The following is a 17,841-nucleotide window of genomic DNA, read 5'->3' on the forward strand; positions in this document are numbered from 1 at the left end:
GATCTTATCTATTCTCTGGTACGTGGAAGGTTACAGGAAAGACATTTCGTCCGACTAATTTTTATAAATACATGTAGTGGTGCATGGGTTGACTCAAACACGGAATGGCGTATTCAGGTCAAACTAGAGATTTTCAACTGGGTCAGTTCAGTGTGGGTTGATAGGGCTAAAAGAAACAAAGAAAAATTGAAACATTAAGTAGACCGACAGTAGTGTAGCCTGTTCCTTGAGGACTGTGTGGAAGACAACCCTCTTGCTTTTTAGGAATATCAGCAAACAATTTTCCCCTCACCTTCACAAAATGGCAAAAGCAATTCTTTGAATTCCCGCAACAAGTGCTATTAGAGAACACAATTTCAGCACAGCAGGTCATGTTATAGAATTAACACTCAACTAAATGGACCGTAGCACCGTGGATTCAATTTTATTTCTTGATAGTGTACAAAATGTGCCAAATTAAGGATAAGATGAAACCAAATACAAACTCCTTATAAGTTTCTTTATGTGTAACATAAAAAAGTTTTTTAAAGCTTACTTTATATTAAATCGCAGGATAGATGAAGATTGAAGAAAGCCCATCAAACGCATCACTAGATACACATCTTTTAAAAAATACATGTAAAATATAAAAGCAAATCGCAAAACAAATAGTTTCAAAGTCCATCCTCATGTCAGGATTGCATTTCCTTGCCTGGCCATCACAAATCACAAAGTACAGTAACCCGAGCTCTAATTCTTTGACAAAACCTGTAGAGATTTTCTTAGCCGCCTTTATCTGGCACCCTACTTCTGGGGTGGTACAGACTCGGCCTCCAAATGGTCCTATGATCTCTCATTGTTGTCTAAAGCTCAGATCCTGATTTACCCCCCAATTTAGTAGAAAGAGCACATGACAAAAGGCCCACATGTGAGCCCAACTCAGAATGGACTTTCCCAATGGACACTTTATCAAGTAGACAGATGTCATTCACCGGAACTTAACAAATATTTTTCAGATACTGAGAATGCGTTGAGTTGTCATATTTCTAAGTGCAACAGCTGTGTTTGGCTCCATTTGATAGTGCAAGACAAGGAAATTCAATTTTAGTGCTACATTCAGACTATATGTATTTCTTGAACTTGTTATTCTTGGCACCTCTCTGTGGCCGAATTAATAAAGATTTATAGCTAACTATGCCCTTTGATCAATAACTGCCTTAAGGCCCAAGTCAATGGCAAATTATAAATAGTGTTGAATCACTGTACTTTAAGAAATAAAAAATAATTCTAATCAGGTTAATAGCACCAATTTATTTATTTATTTGCGCAGATCTAATGTGTGTCAGACTTTTAAAATGGTGATGACTAAGATACGTACTGTAAATGGTCATAAACAAGATAAGCATGCAGGCCAAAGTTCAGGGCCAATTAGACATCACAGGGGGAAAAAAATCTGAAGTCTCCAAAGGGAAATGCTATGACAGTTATGTTATTATAATTTCATTTATGTATTTATTTATTTTCACAGTGGCACAATGGTTTGCATCACAGCTCCAGATCACATTTACTGCAGGGAGATCCATCATGGGCCAATTTAATGGCTTTTCAAGCAGATAAAATATCATCAGGTGGCGCAGTAGCTAGCCCTGCTGCCTTTGTGGAGTTGGCACCTTCTTTCTGAGTCTATGTGGGTTTGTTTTTGACCAAACAGACATGCATGTTAATTTAATCAGCCACAGCTCATTATGGGCTAGTGTACCATGGATTGGACTGGCACCCCATCCAGCATTAGGCAAGTTTAAACAAACATGGATGGACTTCCCTTCATCTGCTAAATTCATATTTCTTGAATAGCACATTTGGGAGCCATTTAAACACAGTGTATGAATCCTTCATTAATTACTGTATACTTTAGAATAGAGACTCATACTAATATGGTTGTATGTTTTACTTTGTTTTTTTCACATAGTTTTACATGTAGATCATGTTGAATTTATAGTATGCAAGTCTGGTTTAGCAAAGGCACTATAAAAAGGAAAATTAATTATCACTGACTAAAGGATTGATTTTCAGTTTGCTCGAGTCACTTACAGTAATTCAAACCTGCGCTTCGCAGCGGTGAAGTACTGCATTCAAATTTTTATTAAGAAGAAAATTAAACCTTTATAAACTGTGGGACAATATGCCAATAATTATTTGTTAAGGATCTCTTTGTATACCACATTGTCAGTTCGGCCCTCCGGTTGTAATCTGACCAAGCTGTGCGCTGAGCTTACTCTTGAGCATGTAACGTACAGTCGGCCATGTGAACAGTAATCTTGTTTCAAATCTCACAGCTTGGATTGCTGCTGTCATAATCGGTTTGAGTTTCATGGTTTGTTTCAGTTACGACAGTATTTGTAGGACTTGTGTTGAAGTGACATTCGGCATCTGTCAAGCGTTGTAAGCATACAAACAGTTTCATCGATAAAATCACATCCAGCTTTTGAGAGTTTAAACATTCATAAACATCAAAGTGTCCACTACTGAAATCGTCACCTGTCAATCTAAAATGTTTAAGAGGCATTACCGGTTCTCCAAAGGTGTAAAATATTTGGCCATTTCGGTACACTTGAAAGCGACAACCAAACAAATCAGCGGCAGCCATCAACTCACATGCAGATCCACAGGTGAAGGGCTTAAGCATTTCACTCTTCTAGTGCTCCTGTGTAGTCTAATTATCTCCTGTACCGTCATCAGTCCACACCTTGAACCTGTGCCAGTCATTCAATACATAAGACACAATGGATATCAAGAGTGAGCCTGATATGGCCGTGCAATATGTAACAAAGAGAATGGAAAAGGCAGGTGCCATCTCGGGCATGGAAACCACTCGGTAAGTGACAGTTCTTTGATCGATAGAATTTCTTGAAGATGGGCCCATAAGTAACAAAGACTGTTGAAAAGTTCAATATGGAGGCCGACAGTGGCATCATACTACCGAAATAAGTACATACATTGGTTTTAGTTAGTGGAGGGAAGCCGCCTACCAAATTTCGAGAAGATGGGGCCATAAATAAGAAAGTTCAACATGGCGGACGTTGTTGACCGTTATGACCATTACGCGTAGAATTTCGAAATGAAACCTGCTTAACTTTTGTAAGTAAGCTGTAAGGAATGAGCCTTGCAAATTTCAGCCTTCTACCTATACGGGAAGTTGGAGAATTGGTGACGTTGAAAAATTCAATATGGCGGCCGACAGTGGCGTCATACCACCGAAATAAGCACGTACATTGGTTTCGGTTAGCTAAGGGAAGCCACCTACCAAATTTCGTGAAGATGGGGCCATCTTTTTGTAAGTAAGCTGTAAGGAATGAGCCTGCCAAATTTCAGCCTTCTACCTACACGGGAAGTTGGAGAATTAGTGATGAGTCAGTCAGTGAGTGAGTGAGGGCTTTGCCTTTTATTAGTATAGATGCAAGTTGTTTTGTATTAGAAAAGATGATAAATAAAACTATCAAGCTATAAGCAAGTTTGACCTTGTGGAAAAAGATTCTAACTGTGGAAAAACACGGCACTCTTCAGCCAACACTGAACCCCAAATAACAGCATGGAGGCCAAGTAGTACAAATACGTAAAGTCAAAAGGGTGAAACGCAACTGAAGAAAGGCAGGGCTGCCTGAACCAGTGGGTGTTTTTGGGTTGCACTTGTATTGCTGTTTAACAGGTGGGGTGCGTTCTTCACTAAAACCTTCAAAGTTACCACAACAAACCACCTCTTGCACGCCTGCTGTAAATTAACACCATGTCTGGCCTCCCTGTCACAGGTACCTTTATGGCGATTGCCATAAACGTAATCATTAGGACATCTCATCTCCTGTACCAAATGAAAATGCCTGTAGTAATAATAATAATAATAACATTTATCTAGCGCTTATCTCACTGCTCAAAGCACTCTTCATGAAGAATGGGGAGCCACTTCAACCACCACCTGGATGATGCAACAGCAGCCATTATGGCGCCAGTACGCTCACCACACATTAGCTGTTAGCTATGAAGTGGTGAGAGACAGTTAGCCAGTTAGAGACAGAGGATGATTTGGAAGTCAGGATAGAGGAGGCCATGATGGGCAATTTAGCCAGGACATCAGGATACACCTTACACTTTTTGAAAGATGCCCAGGGATCTTTAATGACCATGCAGAGTTAGAAACCTTGGGCTTTACATCTCATTTCAAGGACAGCAACATACATACAGCATAAATGTCCCTGTTATTGCCCTGGGCCATTGGGATCCACATACAGATAACAGGGTATGTGCCCCCTGTTGGCTTCACCAACACATCTTCCAGTCCGAGTAGATTCCAAATGCACACCATACTAAAGAAATTCAAGATGAACAAATAAAAATTCACAGCCAAGTCTATTTTACAAACACATTCTTTCAGTCAAACAGTTGCTAAAATTACGCTGGAAGCAGAACACCGCCCTGAATGTGACACCAGTCAGACACCCCTGGACAGTCAACCTACCCTTCATGTCTTTCAGCTCAACTCATTTCAGATTTTAATTCTAATTTAATTCAAATCCTATTCTTTTTTATTTTAATGCAGCACATTTTCATTTATATATGCAGCAGACGCTTGGACTTCTTCATAAATACATCTGGAGAAATTAGACACAAATCCAATCAATCCATTCATTCACTTTCTTTATTCAATCTTGTTTGAGGGATTCCAGTTGACTGAATGTCGGGGGTGCAAGGCAGAAACCAACTTTATCAAAGAGCAACCCTACAGAGAGAAAAGGCAGAAGGTGGCATGGCTCTACCTAACTGGGCAGCAAATATACAGGCGATAAGAACCTGGACTCAAATAGAAGAACATACACAGGCTTGGTCCACAATAGAAGGAAAATCCTGCAGTACTTCTTTGTATTCCCTGCTCTGCGCTCCAATAAACACACGTTATCGGCAATACACTAATAACCCAATTGTGCTTCACTCAGAATATGGAACCAATGTAGAACGGAATGGCAGAGCGACGGGCACCAACTCCTGTCAATCATGAATAATCCACTGCATCCCCTTAACAGTGTCATCTCCAGACAGAGGAGCAGCTTCAGTGACACTTTTGTCACCGTCCTGCTCCACTGACAGACTGAGGAGATCGTTCCTCCCCACACTATGCGACTCTTCAATTCCACCCGGGGGAGTAAATGCTAACATTTTATTTTAATTTTTTTCATTTTTATTACTATTTCATTTAAAATTGTTTTTTTGTATCAGTATGCTGATGCTGGATTATGTGAATTTCCCCTTGGGATTAATAAAGTATCTATCTATCTGTGGCACCCCTGCAAGAGAACCATCTCTTTCAACCTTCGCAAATATATGCAGTTTTTAACATCTGGAAAAAATTTGGAATTAACTTGCTTAGAGATCTTTATATAGACAACGTCTTTGCATCCTATGAACAATTACATTCCAAATTTAACATTCCAGCTACACATTTCTTTCACTATCTTCAAATCAGGAACTTTGTTAAACAGAACCTTCCCGATTTTCCTCATCTTGCACCCTCATCCATGCTGGAAAAAATATTGCTCAATCTCAAGGACTTAGATACCATTTCTACAATATATAAAATCATTTTACAATCCCTCCCTTTCAAAGATCCAAGAGGACACTGGGAAAAAGACCTCTCAATTAATATATCGGAAAAGGAGTGGAAAGTAGCATTGCAGAGAATTCACTCGAGCTCCATATGCGCCAAGCATACAATTATACAACTTAAAATTATCTATCGAGCACATCTGTCTCGACTAAAACTCTCCAAAATGTTTCCAGGGCGAGATCCAACCTGTGAACGCTGCAACCAAATCCCAGCCTCACTGGGTCACATGTTCTGGGCCTGCCCCAAATTAACATTGGACCAAAATTTTTAATTACTTTTCAGACAGCCTGGGTCTCACAATCCCTCCTAACCCATTAACAGCTGTGTTTGGTGGTCTTCCAGATGGGTTTAAAGTGGAGAAAGAAACAAACTAATTGTGATTGCATTCACTACACTTTTGGCACGCAGACTTATTCTGATAAACTGGAAGAACCCAAACTCTCCTCTTTTAAATGTGAGTGGGAAACCGATGTGTTATACTATTTTAAATTGGAAAAAAAATCAAATACTCAGAGGATCCATACAGACTTTTTTCAAAACATGGCAGGATCTAATCAGTAATATTTTAGAATAAGCTCATAAAGCACAGAGAATTTATTAATTTAAGTATGTTTACAAGCCTTACATTTCACGCCGTTTGCCTTGCTCTCTCTCTCAGGGGTGGGGATCGATTTGTCCTTAACTCAATTTTTCTTTTTGTAAAAACTTGATCGATTTGTATGGATTGCAATAAAATTAATAATAAAAAAAAAAAAAAGAAACCCAAATTTTGGAGAGACACAAGTCCATTTCAAGACCCCCCACCCAGTCTCACTCGCACTGAACTGGCAAAGAGACAACAAATCATCAGTCCAAATCAAATCAGATTTACGTGAACTTCTGTTAACAAATATAGTGTGTTGGGAGTCCATTCACAAAATAAAACAGTAAAATAAAGCAACATTTAATATATTCACTGGAATTCTAGATTTAGCCTTTAATTACGTTCTTGAAAGCACAACATATTACTAATACATGTATTAATATAATCCACCCATTCATTTTAAGGCCTTCAGGGCAAAGAAACTCCTATCCTAATATTGTATCTAGTATACAAGTCTGCAAAATTAAATTCATAAAAAATGTTTTATATGAACAGTTATTTTTATTTTCATTCATGAACACACACACAATAAGTAGAATGTTTTCATTGTGTTACATTTAAGTAGAAAACTGAAAAATTGAAATTTAACAAATGACACAATGTATTCTTGTATACTGCTATATATTGTTCTAAATCAAATTTACCATGAAAATGTTTAGTCAATGCAGTATTTTTAAACATGCATGTACAGAAAATATGTATTCATGGACTTACATATAACTTCTTTAGCTTTTGTCACCATTTTCGAATCTAAAACTTTTCCTGGTGGCCTGTCGTTTGCCCTCTTTTTTCTGGTGTCCCCCCATGAATCATCCAGCAGTAGTCCACCTACCATCATACCGACATCCCCACGTCCCCCTGGTCCGTTCTTTCCGTGTCCTTCATAACTTAATGGAACGTTTCACCTTGTTCTTAAACAGGCCAAGATTTTCAGGGAAAATCTCCAAAAGCAAAGTGAACATTGAGACTTACTGTATGCTGTAAAACCCCGTTCCTTAAACTTCAATAACAACTTCTCACAACTTCTTCATAATTTGGAACTTTGTTACTTAAAAACTTAGAAAAGACTTCTTTAAATAATGCCCAAAGCTCTCATTTCCAGATTGGTCATTGCACCATCAGATTCTGCATTAGAAGTCACTTTTCTTTTATCAGGTCCAGCAAAAATGCTCTCCTTCAATATAGCTTCAGACAAACCCGGAAACGTTTGCTGCAAATCCATAAAACAGACCATCTTTTGACAGGGTCTTGACAAACTACTTCAATAAACCAAGCTTAATATGAAGTGGCAGTAACACTACTCAATTTTGTTCCACACCAAGCAATGTCCGATGATGGCTTTGGCACCAAGCTATAGCTTTTATTTGTAGCTGGCAATATCTTTTGAACCCAATGGTAAATGTTGGCTCTGCTGTCCCACTCACACTGGAATCTTGTATGCCCGGACTGCTGAACCAGTAAGATGTACAGTACTGTATATATAAAAATACCTGAAAGTTGTGTGCATCTTACCGAGTCAGCAGTTTGGGAATACAAGATTCCAGTGTGAGTGCGACAGCAGAGCCAAGATTTACTAACTAGACAGACAGACAGACAGACAGGTCCAGTCTCTGCCACTCACGTAGGTGGATTTCACTTTCACCAAATAAATCTTTTATTTCTCGCAGATACGCCTCTTCATCTGAAGCAGCACGACTTTTCCCTGATGGCAACATGAATTAGACGATCTACAAGTCTCCGACTTAAAGTTTAAAGCCCAACAATATATTCGATCTCTTTTCACTGTTCCGTTATTTCACCGAGTAATCATTTCAGTTTGTTTGCGCTAATGCGATCTTTACTATCAGTTTGAGACTTTCGAGTTTTTGTACTTCCATTATCTCTAACCTGCTCTGCATGTGTACCGCTCCAACGTTTTGGAATTCTTTACGATGTTCTACTTTGTCATCCAGTTTCCAGTTGGCTTTGGATTGTGTAGGACACCACTGTACTTGGCGACACTTGGATTTTATTTGCAGTTCCTCTAAATGAAAGGCCTACACATTCAAGGGCAATAACGCTGCCTCATTTCATTTGTTCATTGCCATTTTCTTGGCATTATCACAAGAATATTGTCCAAGTAGTTCTTCAGAGTGTGTATTAACACAGTCAGTTTCAACTCTGCTTTAAGACAGATAGAGGGGCTTTTAAGTAATCAGCCGAAGTTGGGACACCAGTGCAAATTTGCTTCAACTTGCAAGACTTCATTTACTTGAACTGCTGCAGAAAATCTGTATGTTGTAACCTATTAGTTGTTCCCTGAAGAAGGCCCATTTGAAACACTGATGCATCTTTTTTTAGTTTTTGCTAACCTAAACTTTATATTTAAACATCTGACGGCTTACCAATTACCTTTTCAACATTTTAGGCTATTCATTACATTTCAACTGATTAAAATTTGAAGAAAAACAGAGCAGTTCTAAAACTTTTGACCAGTAGTGTAGGAGAGAGGTGAAGAGGAGAGTTACAGGGTGAAATCTTAAAACATCTGAAGGGGGAAAAAAAAAAAACTGACAATTATTCTTATGAGGTCACCCACCCACTGCAGTTTCCACTTTAAACTAAAACAACAAATACGGCGAAGGTGAAATATTTCTTGTTATTACCACACAGATAAAAACAGGACTTCCCAATTATAAAAAAAAAAAAAGCTCACCTTTACTGCTCAAAACTCATTTATGCAGCTTGGGACTTGGGAACATCCTCGTGTCATTGTAGAGAATCACAATCACTAACAGCTTCTCTCTCCTTTTACCTGCAGCCCGGAGGACGATGCCCACTCACGTCACTTTCGACCTGTCCCTGAAGGTTACACCATTTCTGCCTGGCGGGCTATTTAAATAACCGTGTAGCTGTACGTCAGTGATCGATGTGAACTGGAGGACAAAGACCTGGACTCTGCGAGAAAAGAAGCACCTGTACAATCTGAGAAGAGAATCTCCTAAGGATACGCAAGGTCTGCTTGAATTCATCTGGAACTTTTGCTTTCTTTTCCCAATCTTTAGTTCATATTGAACAGGGTACCCAACACTTTGTCTTCCTCTTGTCCTTTCTCATTACAACCTTTTAGAACTGAAATGATTATGGAAACTCACTTCTATTAAAAACATGGCTGCAGGATAGCTAACACACTGGCACAGCTTTAAAGTCCTGGGTTCAGATCGGAGCACACGTGTCTGCAGACATTTCCCATGTCCACTTGCAAACCGGTTTCTCTGTGACCTCCACTATCCTTTCTCATCCTAAAAGTCCTGCATTTCCATTTAACTGATGACGGAGTTAGCCTAGCAGGAGTGAGCGAGCCCCTACAATGCACTAGCACCCCATGAAGGTTTAGTTACTGCACTGTGCTTGATGCTCCCTTAAATTAGGCAAACCTATACAGATAATAAATAAAGGAAAAAATCATTAGCATTTTGTTTTTGCTCATCTGTTTAAATTGTTCCAAGATACCCATCTGAGTGAATTAAAAAAAGAAAAAAATTGGAGGTGTGTGTGTGTGTATATAAATATTATCTGTGTAAGCACACGGGAGAAAAGGGGGGCCTTTGCCGAGAAGAAAAGCCAGAATGGAAAGTCAATGATGGACTGGAATCCCATCCAAGATGTGTATGGGACCCTTACCCAGGCAGAAGAGCAAAACAAAGGAGCAGTGGGGAAAGGCTCATATTTCAGAACATGTTTATTCCCCATCGGGTACAAGGAAGCATCCCAGGATCTCAGTAACCATATGGACACCTGCAGAGCAAGATGGGAGTTATAGTGCCATGGGCTAACCCTGCTAGGTCCCATGGGTGCTGCAGGGATTTAAGATCCCCGTTTCTCGGGACATGTGTTTGACCCAGAAGTGCTTCCATTGGGCTGTGCCCTGGCACCAGATGTACTCCCAGGTCCGACATAAAAGGAAGCCATCCAGCATGCTTCAGCCAAGTCAAACTCAGGAAGAAGGAAGGCAGGCAAGCAAAAACTGTAGGGAGGTGGAAAGAGAGGAGAAGATGAGGAGGAGGAGGACAGCATTTCTATAATATATAAAACACTTTCAAAGTCCCTTCCTTTCAAAGATCCCAGAGTACAGTGGGAAAAGGATCTCTTACTCAACATTTCAGAAAAGGAGTGAAAGGTAGCAATGCACAGAATTCACTTGAGCTTCATATATGCAAAGCATACAAATTATTCAACTTCACATCTGTAATCAAGCACAACTCTCTCATTTAAAATTGTCCAAAATGTTTCCAAGGCGAGATCCATCCAACCTGCAAACGTTGCATTAGAGCTCCAGCCTCACTAGGCCACAGGTTTTGGGCCTGCACCAAATTAACAACAATCTGGACCAAAATCTTGAAATGCCAGCCTTGCTGTCCTAATCCCTCCTAATCCACTAACAGCTGTGTCTGGTGGGCTCACAGAGGGGCTTACAGTGGAGAAGGACAAACAAAGTGTCATTGCCTTTACTTCACTATTAGCATGCAGACTGGTTTTGCTCAACTGGAAGAATCCCAGCCCACCTCTGTTAAGTCAGTGGGGAACTAATGTCGTATACTGCATACGGGGTCCTCGGGTTACATCATCTTGACATATGTTTCGACTTTACAACGCTCACTCCCATAAAAACTTTAAAAAACTGAGATGCGAAAAGGAATAAAGTTTTTTTTTTTTACACTCATTTTTTCTGTTACTACGTTTGTGTACAGTACAGTATATTTATGCCCTTTTCCTGTGGCTTGTTGTGTTTTTATGTTGTAGATTATAATTTTGCAAATGTGGATAGATAGATAGATAGATAGATAGATAGATAGATAGATAGATAGATAGATAGATAGATAGATAGATAGATAGATAGATAGATAGATAGATAGATAGATAGATAGATAGATAGATAGATAGATAGATAGATAGATAGATAGATAGATAGATAGATAGATAGATAGATAGATAGATAGAATTTAATATGAGGATAGATAGATAGATAGACCGACCTCTATTTTGAACCCATGACTGTATTTGTGCTGGTTGTGTCCAGGTTTGGGGCTCACTGGTGCCTCCTATCTGTCACACCTGTCACCCCAAACACCTGATGCTTCCAGAGTATCATGAGGTCAGTCTGATTTTTAAAGAGAAATTTCACTTTCAAAAGCAAGAATAGCCTAAAGCCTGAATCTATGAACTGTCCCCATGTTTAATGTCAGCCATTACTCAGTCGTCATCCCAGTGTTCTTCCAACAGATATGTTGGAAACAGCGCTGCTTGACATGGCAGCCTATTGCATTTTACTTCCATAACATACGTTGTGGTTTTCCTTGGAAATCACTGCAAGAACTCGGACATTAATTTAATGACAAGGTGCCACTGGCTGCTCGTTCTCACCCACCTCTTCTTATACAGTTGTATACTTCATTTTAACAAAACTCTGACAATAAATGAAGCTGCCACATTCACATCTCCACCAAGTCTTTTTCTAATTGTTTCTTTAATCTGTTGGCTGACTTAGTATTTAAATGTAGGGTTTCTTTAATTTGTCTTCTCTTATGCTGGTAGGCATTATGGCCCCCCTAGTGTGGCTCAAGTCTTGGTTTGACGGTCTCAGTAATTTCAATGGCATGCTCTTTGAAAGACAATCCTTTCATTTTTGAACATGCTTATTCTAATATAGGGTCAGAGGAGGCTAGAGCCAATCCAAGCAGCAGCAGGCAAATCTCAGGAATTAACCCGGTTTGAAATCAAGAATGTCCACATAACCTAACCACCTAAACATCTCTGGGACGCGGGAGCAAACTGCAGTACACGGTGAGAAAAGCCCCAGACGCACATGCAAATCAGGCAACAAGCAACACTCACTCACACTTGTTAGATTTAACATTAGACGCAGCACATTAAGCAGATAATGGAGGAATCTGGAATACCCCCAAGACAACCCACAAAAGCACAGGGAGAACAAGCAGTTTTGGAATTTAAAACCAATGTCTAAGAGCTATAGTGCCCACCACCTATGTGGCACACTCACGCCAGGCTAGTTGAGTCACTGAGCACACAAATCCCATAAACACTTCCAAAATTGCCCACTAGAGGGGACTACCATTAAAACCCTGATTAGAAACAATAAGGGCCTTAAAGAATCTTAAAAAAAAAAAAATTGCTCAGTAGCCAAAGAAGCTCCATGGAGCACAAATGGAATTTTCTAAAGGCAAGGCAAACGCAGTCCCAAAGCAAAATATGAAACAAAGTCACTATTCTCTAGAAACAAAGCTGAAACAGACCTGAACGTGCTCCTCGAAACTAGAAGCTTGTCAAAGCCCCGTGTTTTAGTCAAAATCCCCCAAACCTCACTCCCATCAGCCTTGGCTCCTCTCTTAGGTTTCCACACACAGACAGGGATGACAATTTTGCACAACACAACAGCAATGATCTTTCATTTTTGATTTCTTTTCATTGTCTTCATAGGCTGGCAAATTCAAAGATGGCATTTTATTTGTTCACGGCCATCTGACATTTTTTGTTTTTATTTAATTGTCCATATATGGGTCTCATTCAGGATTATAGTCTATACTGTAGATATCTGTTATGTTTCATCCAGGGTTCCACTGCCGTTTTTATTTTATTTTGTTCATACATTAACAGTGTTGATTATTTAGTTTATGTCAGTGTGTATTCTGTTATACTCCTTGTGTTTTGCGAGTGGATCTTCGAGAGGCATGGTCACCTGTCTAGCACCACAAGGGCCTGCCCTCAGCTCTATATAAAAGATGAAGAAAACTCCTTGCAGATCACTGAATGCACTTATGCTGCAGGTTCTCTAGCGGGATGATGCCCATTTCACAGTTGTCCTTAACTTGTCTGGTCTTAAAATGCTTGCCTAGCAGTTCTAAATGATGAGCCCCTGTGCTAAATCTGTGTCCACTGTGCATGCGAGTAGAAAGTAAATTTATAAAATATTTCTGTACAGAGCAAAGTGATATATTAACCATATACACTTATTACATCCCCCCAAATGTACTGAATTATGCACTGTACCCCCCGGGACCTCAGACAAGTCAGCAATGAATTGAGCCAATGTAAACTTCAAAGGGATACAAGGACATGTGATTGATCATCAATGAATTGCGCCTCTCCGATTTGAAAATCAGCTAATGGGTGGCTCACCCAGATATTTCCAAGAACTACCCCACTGCACTTTCTAATTTCTGGCTATGCCGGTGTTCTCTTGTGATTATTCTGAATGTGCTTTTTGCGACTTCCTCGATATTTTGAACCTTTGCCCTGTTTTTCAACTTCGCCTTATGGATTGCGATTTGGGACTCGTTTGTCTTGGATTTCCTTTACAACGTCAGGCAACCCATGCTGTGCGTCTTCAGAGCTTTATGCTGTAAGAGATTTTTTTTTGAATAACTAAGTTTCGTTATTTATGAGGTTCTTTGTTGCCCTCTTTAATTAGACTGGGTCCCTCTAGTGGGCATTTTGAGTACTTTTGAGACTATGTTTGGGAACTCTCTAGTTCGTAACATCATTTGAATTTGGAGTGCTTGCAAACATTAAACTCAGCAGTCGGAGAACAAAAATTATGGATATGAGCCAAAACTTGGAATAGGGTCGCATTTAGCCGCAGTGTGAAATATGCCTGAAGCCAACCAGCCACCGTCCCACTTGTTAGAAGAGCAGATATCACGGTACTTCTTGAGGACACCGTATACTGAATTAAAAGATACATTTGCATAAAAGTTTGGGAACATTTTAATGAAAGCAATATTTCAGTGTCTTCTAATCAGCCTGGAGAATCAGCTTTAGGGGCCAGAAGAAAGATGGAGGAAATTTCTACTACTTACACACAAGATGAATCAATTAAAAATAAATAAATAAATAAATAAATAAATAAATAAATAAATAGTGGCAACATGATGTGGAGATCTAGATGCTGCAAAGCTGCCTATAGGGTGATGATAAAGATAATTTGTTAGAAGGAGTTGAAAATGGGAAGTATGGTGGCATAGTGGAAAGCCTCAGGTTGAAATCTGATGCCCCAACAGCTGTCCTTATGGAGTTGCTGCTGACGTCTGTTGGGGTCTTTCTCCCGCATCCCAAACACATGCACATTAATTGGTTACTTTTAATTGACCCCTGGCGTCTTCGCGGTTATGATCAGCAGGCGTTCTTAATAATTTGTTCAGTCTGCGTTTGTCTATTAACCCAGGACTGTGACATTTTACAGTATTATGCTACAATGCCATCTTGTTTTGCATATGTGTGCCACCATTTTCTGAGCCCTGTTGTCACAACTCAGCTCCCAGTTGTTGGGAGGTGTGGTTGTGGTGGTTACAACATCTAGTATCATCAACACGGCAGATTAAAAGTTTGGCTTCCTCAAAGTCTGTAGATAAACCCTGAGTTAGCCTGTAATTCTTTGGTTGGCTTTAGATCTCTCCTCTTGTTTTTGGTTCCTCGATTTCTGATTAGCAGTTAAAACCTGACGACTTATTGGCTAGACTCTTGGTTCTGATTTCGGCTCATTCCCTGATTATGTTTCATCTCTGGATCCTTATCATTAAAAGCCTGAGTCAGTATATTATCCACTGAAATCCTACCATGCACCCAATTGTACCTGAAAGGTTCCATTTTGAATTTGATTACAGAGGATCGAGAATACTATTTGTTATTACTAAGGGTAATAAGAGAGCTCTCAACATCACCATGGCCACTGTGCATCATCAATTCTCTCCCCTATCCCAGGCCTCTCAGGCTATCTGGATGTTACTTTGATGCCACCTTGCCCTTTCAAGGCCATCAATACTACTGAAGAAAGCTACAGCACCATGATTTTAAAGCCTAATACTGTATGTGCTTTATCACTACTAGGAGTAATTACTGCAATCCCTTATTTTATGGCCTTTCACAAACACATTTGAGTAAACTGCAGTATTAGTCAAACTCATCAGCCTGAGTCACGCAGGGGCAGAAGACTGGGCGATTTACGAGTTACACCCACATCGGCTACTGTGAGCTCACAAGTTCCCGTTTAAACTTTTATACTCACATAGAAGTACTTTAATGGAGTAATCCACCCAACCACATTCAGCCCACCAAGTCATTTTTTATTCTTAGAACTGCATTTTAGGGCAGCGTTCTCAACCTGGGGGTTGCATCCCAAATATGGGTCGTTAGCTTAACCTACAAAATAAATCAATCAGCCATAGTTTAAAGGTTTTATAGGGCTACTAATTTCAGGGTTTTTTTTTTCAGCCCCCAGTCAAACAGACATGATCCTGCATACTGGGGAACTGAAACCACTTAACCAAGGCTAAACACAGCAAGCTTCATTAAGAGCGAGCCAACAAACATGGACAAGTCCCTCAAATATCCCATAGCAACACCTACTCTGAACTCTTCAAATTGCGTATCAGCCTCTCAATGGTTAATCCCAAAAACCTGAACCAAACTGGAATGCTAACAGAATGTACAACTCAGATCGTCCAAAAGATTAATTTTCTTTTACCATACGGTGTGGCAAACAGTGGCCATTGTGTTACCACCAAACCAGATCATAAAGTCTTCAAGTATAAAAATACTGGGAAACAAAGCATGAAAACCTTAAGGCTTCGCAAGCCAACAGGCGCTCGAGACATTATCTCATCCACACTGTACTGTGAAATACAATGACAATATTAAAAAATCTTTACATTTCCATAGCACTTTTCTCACCCCTCAAAGTGCTTTACATAGTGAGTGGGGAGCCACTTCATCCTCCACCTGGATGGTGAGACGGTAGCCATATTCCTAATCACACTGGAGCTATTAGGTAGTGAATTGGTGAGAGAGAGAGAGAGAGAGAGGGGGGCCAGAATGACCAGGCCGTGGTGGGACATCGGGATAAACTGAGGGATGCCCACTGATCTTTTATGACCACACAGAGAGTCAGAACCTCGGTTTTAAAGGATAGCGCTATTTTTACAGCAAATTCAGACCACAAGGTGAGCACCCCCTGCTTGCCTCACCAACACATCTCAAGCATCACAAGCAATTCCTAGTTGGTCTTCCAGGCCCAAACATGCTTAGCTTCAGGTGGACTGCTCTGAAGTGGATGCGGTATGGCTGCTCGATAAAATAAGAAAGAACAGTTTGTCGTGTGCAATAAACACATATTTGTCTATATTCTAGACGAGGCAGCCATCAGCAAACTGAAACACAATCCTCCCAGCATCCTCTTCACTTAACTCTGATTTCAACAAACTTGTGAAAATCAGATGTATGTATGTATTAAAATGACCAGTGGTCACTAAATCTGATAAAGTATTCAACATCTGTATGTAGGGTTATTTTTGGAGGAGTGCTGTATGTATTTTATATACTATATATTTAAATGTTGAATACGTACTTACTGTAATTTGTTTATGTCGCCATTTAGAACTGCTACAGGCTGCACTGCTTTGTCACTTCCTCCACAGATACGTGGTTCTCTGTATATGCCATTTCTTCCTTTGTGGAATGCACCTTATTGTAATATTTGGACATGTCATCCTTTTCTATTTTTAGTTCTATGTTGTAAAAGGAAGGACTTCATGGATAAATGGATGTTATAAAACTGTACATTTTGGGGGAGATGCACCATATCAACAGTTGGTTCCCACCTTGTCCCTAGTGAAGCGGAGATTAGCACCAACTCCTTACAATTTGGAATTGAAATAAGCAGTTTTGCAAATTAATTTTGTATTCCTATTAAATTCACAAATATTCCCCTTGGGATTAATAAAGTATCTATTTGGTTCTTTTTTGCTTCCCAAATTCATTTAATTTTTTCAACTTCCTTTTTCATTACAAGACTGATAAGCAGACATTTTAAAACCGTTTTTTGTAGGGTAGAGTTAGATCCCGCCTTGTGTCTGATGCAACCAAGTAACAGAAAAAGAAGGCTGGGAAAATGGACGGAGTGATGGACAGAAGTGCAGTTGACCCCATCTTCTTTTCTTCAGATTCTCTTACTGGAATAGAAACTACAAAAATGAGGAACTCCAACTGTTTGCCACTTGCCTGCCACACTCTGATTAGGAACAGAAGGAGTTAACAGATGAGTGTTCCTCGACCCCACCCACCCCTCTCTCTCTCTCTCTCTCTCTCTCTCCATTCACTAAATGACAGAAGTAAAGGGACCTGCCGTCAAGTCACATGTGGGTCCGACGCCGTAAGGTTTTTGGCTCCTTCTTCTCACAGGCACAACCAAAGTTGGGACAGTAAGTGGAGTGTCATGGATTTAAGCTGAGAGTGCAGGGCTTGGTGACAGGAAGACCACTGTGGGAGCAGCAGCTTGCATCGTGCAGTTAAACATTTGCTGTCCACTCATTGTGAGGTAAGCAAGTTTAAGTCTTCAGTCTGTGTGTGATAATTTTTTGTTTTTTATTTTTATTGCCTGAATTGCAGCACATATCTGAAAGCATTGGAGTCTAATTTCCTACATTTATCATTATTAAACCGAATAAAGATAATCTGATCCTAAAAACAAGTTAATTGATTGCTGAGAAATGCTTTACCTAGAATAGCCGATCTC

At 39.8% G+C, this 17,841-nt stretch overlaps 1 protein-coding gene across 1 annotated transcript in view; it reads left to right on the forward strand.

The window, feature by feature from the left end:
• Window positions 1-17,463: 17,463 nt before the first annotated feature.
• The window catches only part of LOC120540089 (free fatty acid receptor 3-like), a 41,942-nt gene continuing 41,564 nt past the window's right edge, over window positions 17,464-17,841 (forward strand). The window contains exon 1 of the mRNA XM_039770574.1: window positions 17,464-17,643. The gene's annotated coding sequence lies outside the window, so the exon portion shown is untranslated. The remainder of the gene's footprint in view (window positions 17,644-17,841) is intronic.

Source organism: Polypterus senegalus, chromosome 12 (assembly GCF_016835505.1).
Source record: "Polypterus senegalus isolate Bchr_013 chromosome 12, ASM1683550v1, whole genome shotgun sequence".
Classification (NCBI taxonomy): Eukaryota; Metazoa; Chordata; class Cladistia; order Polypteriformes; family Polypteridae; genus Polypterus; species Polypterus senegalus.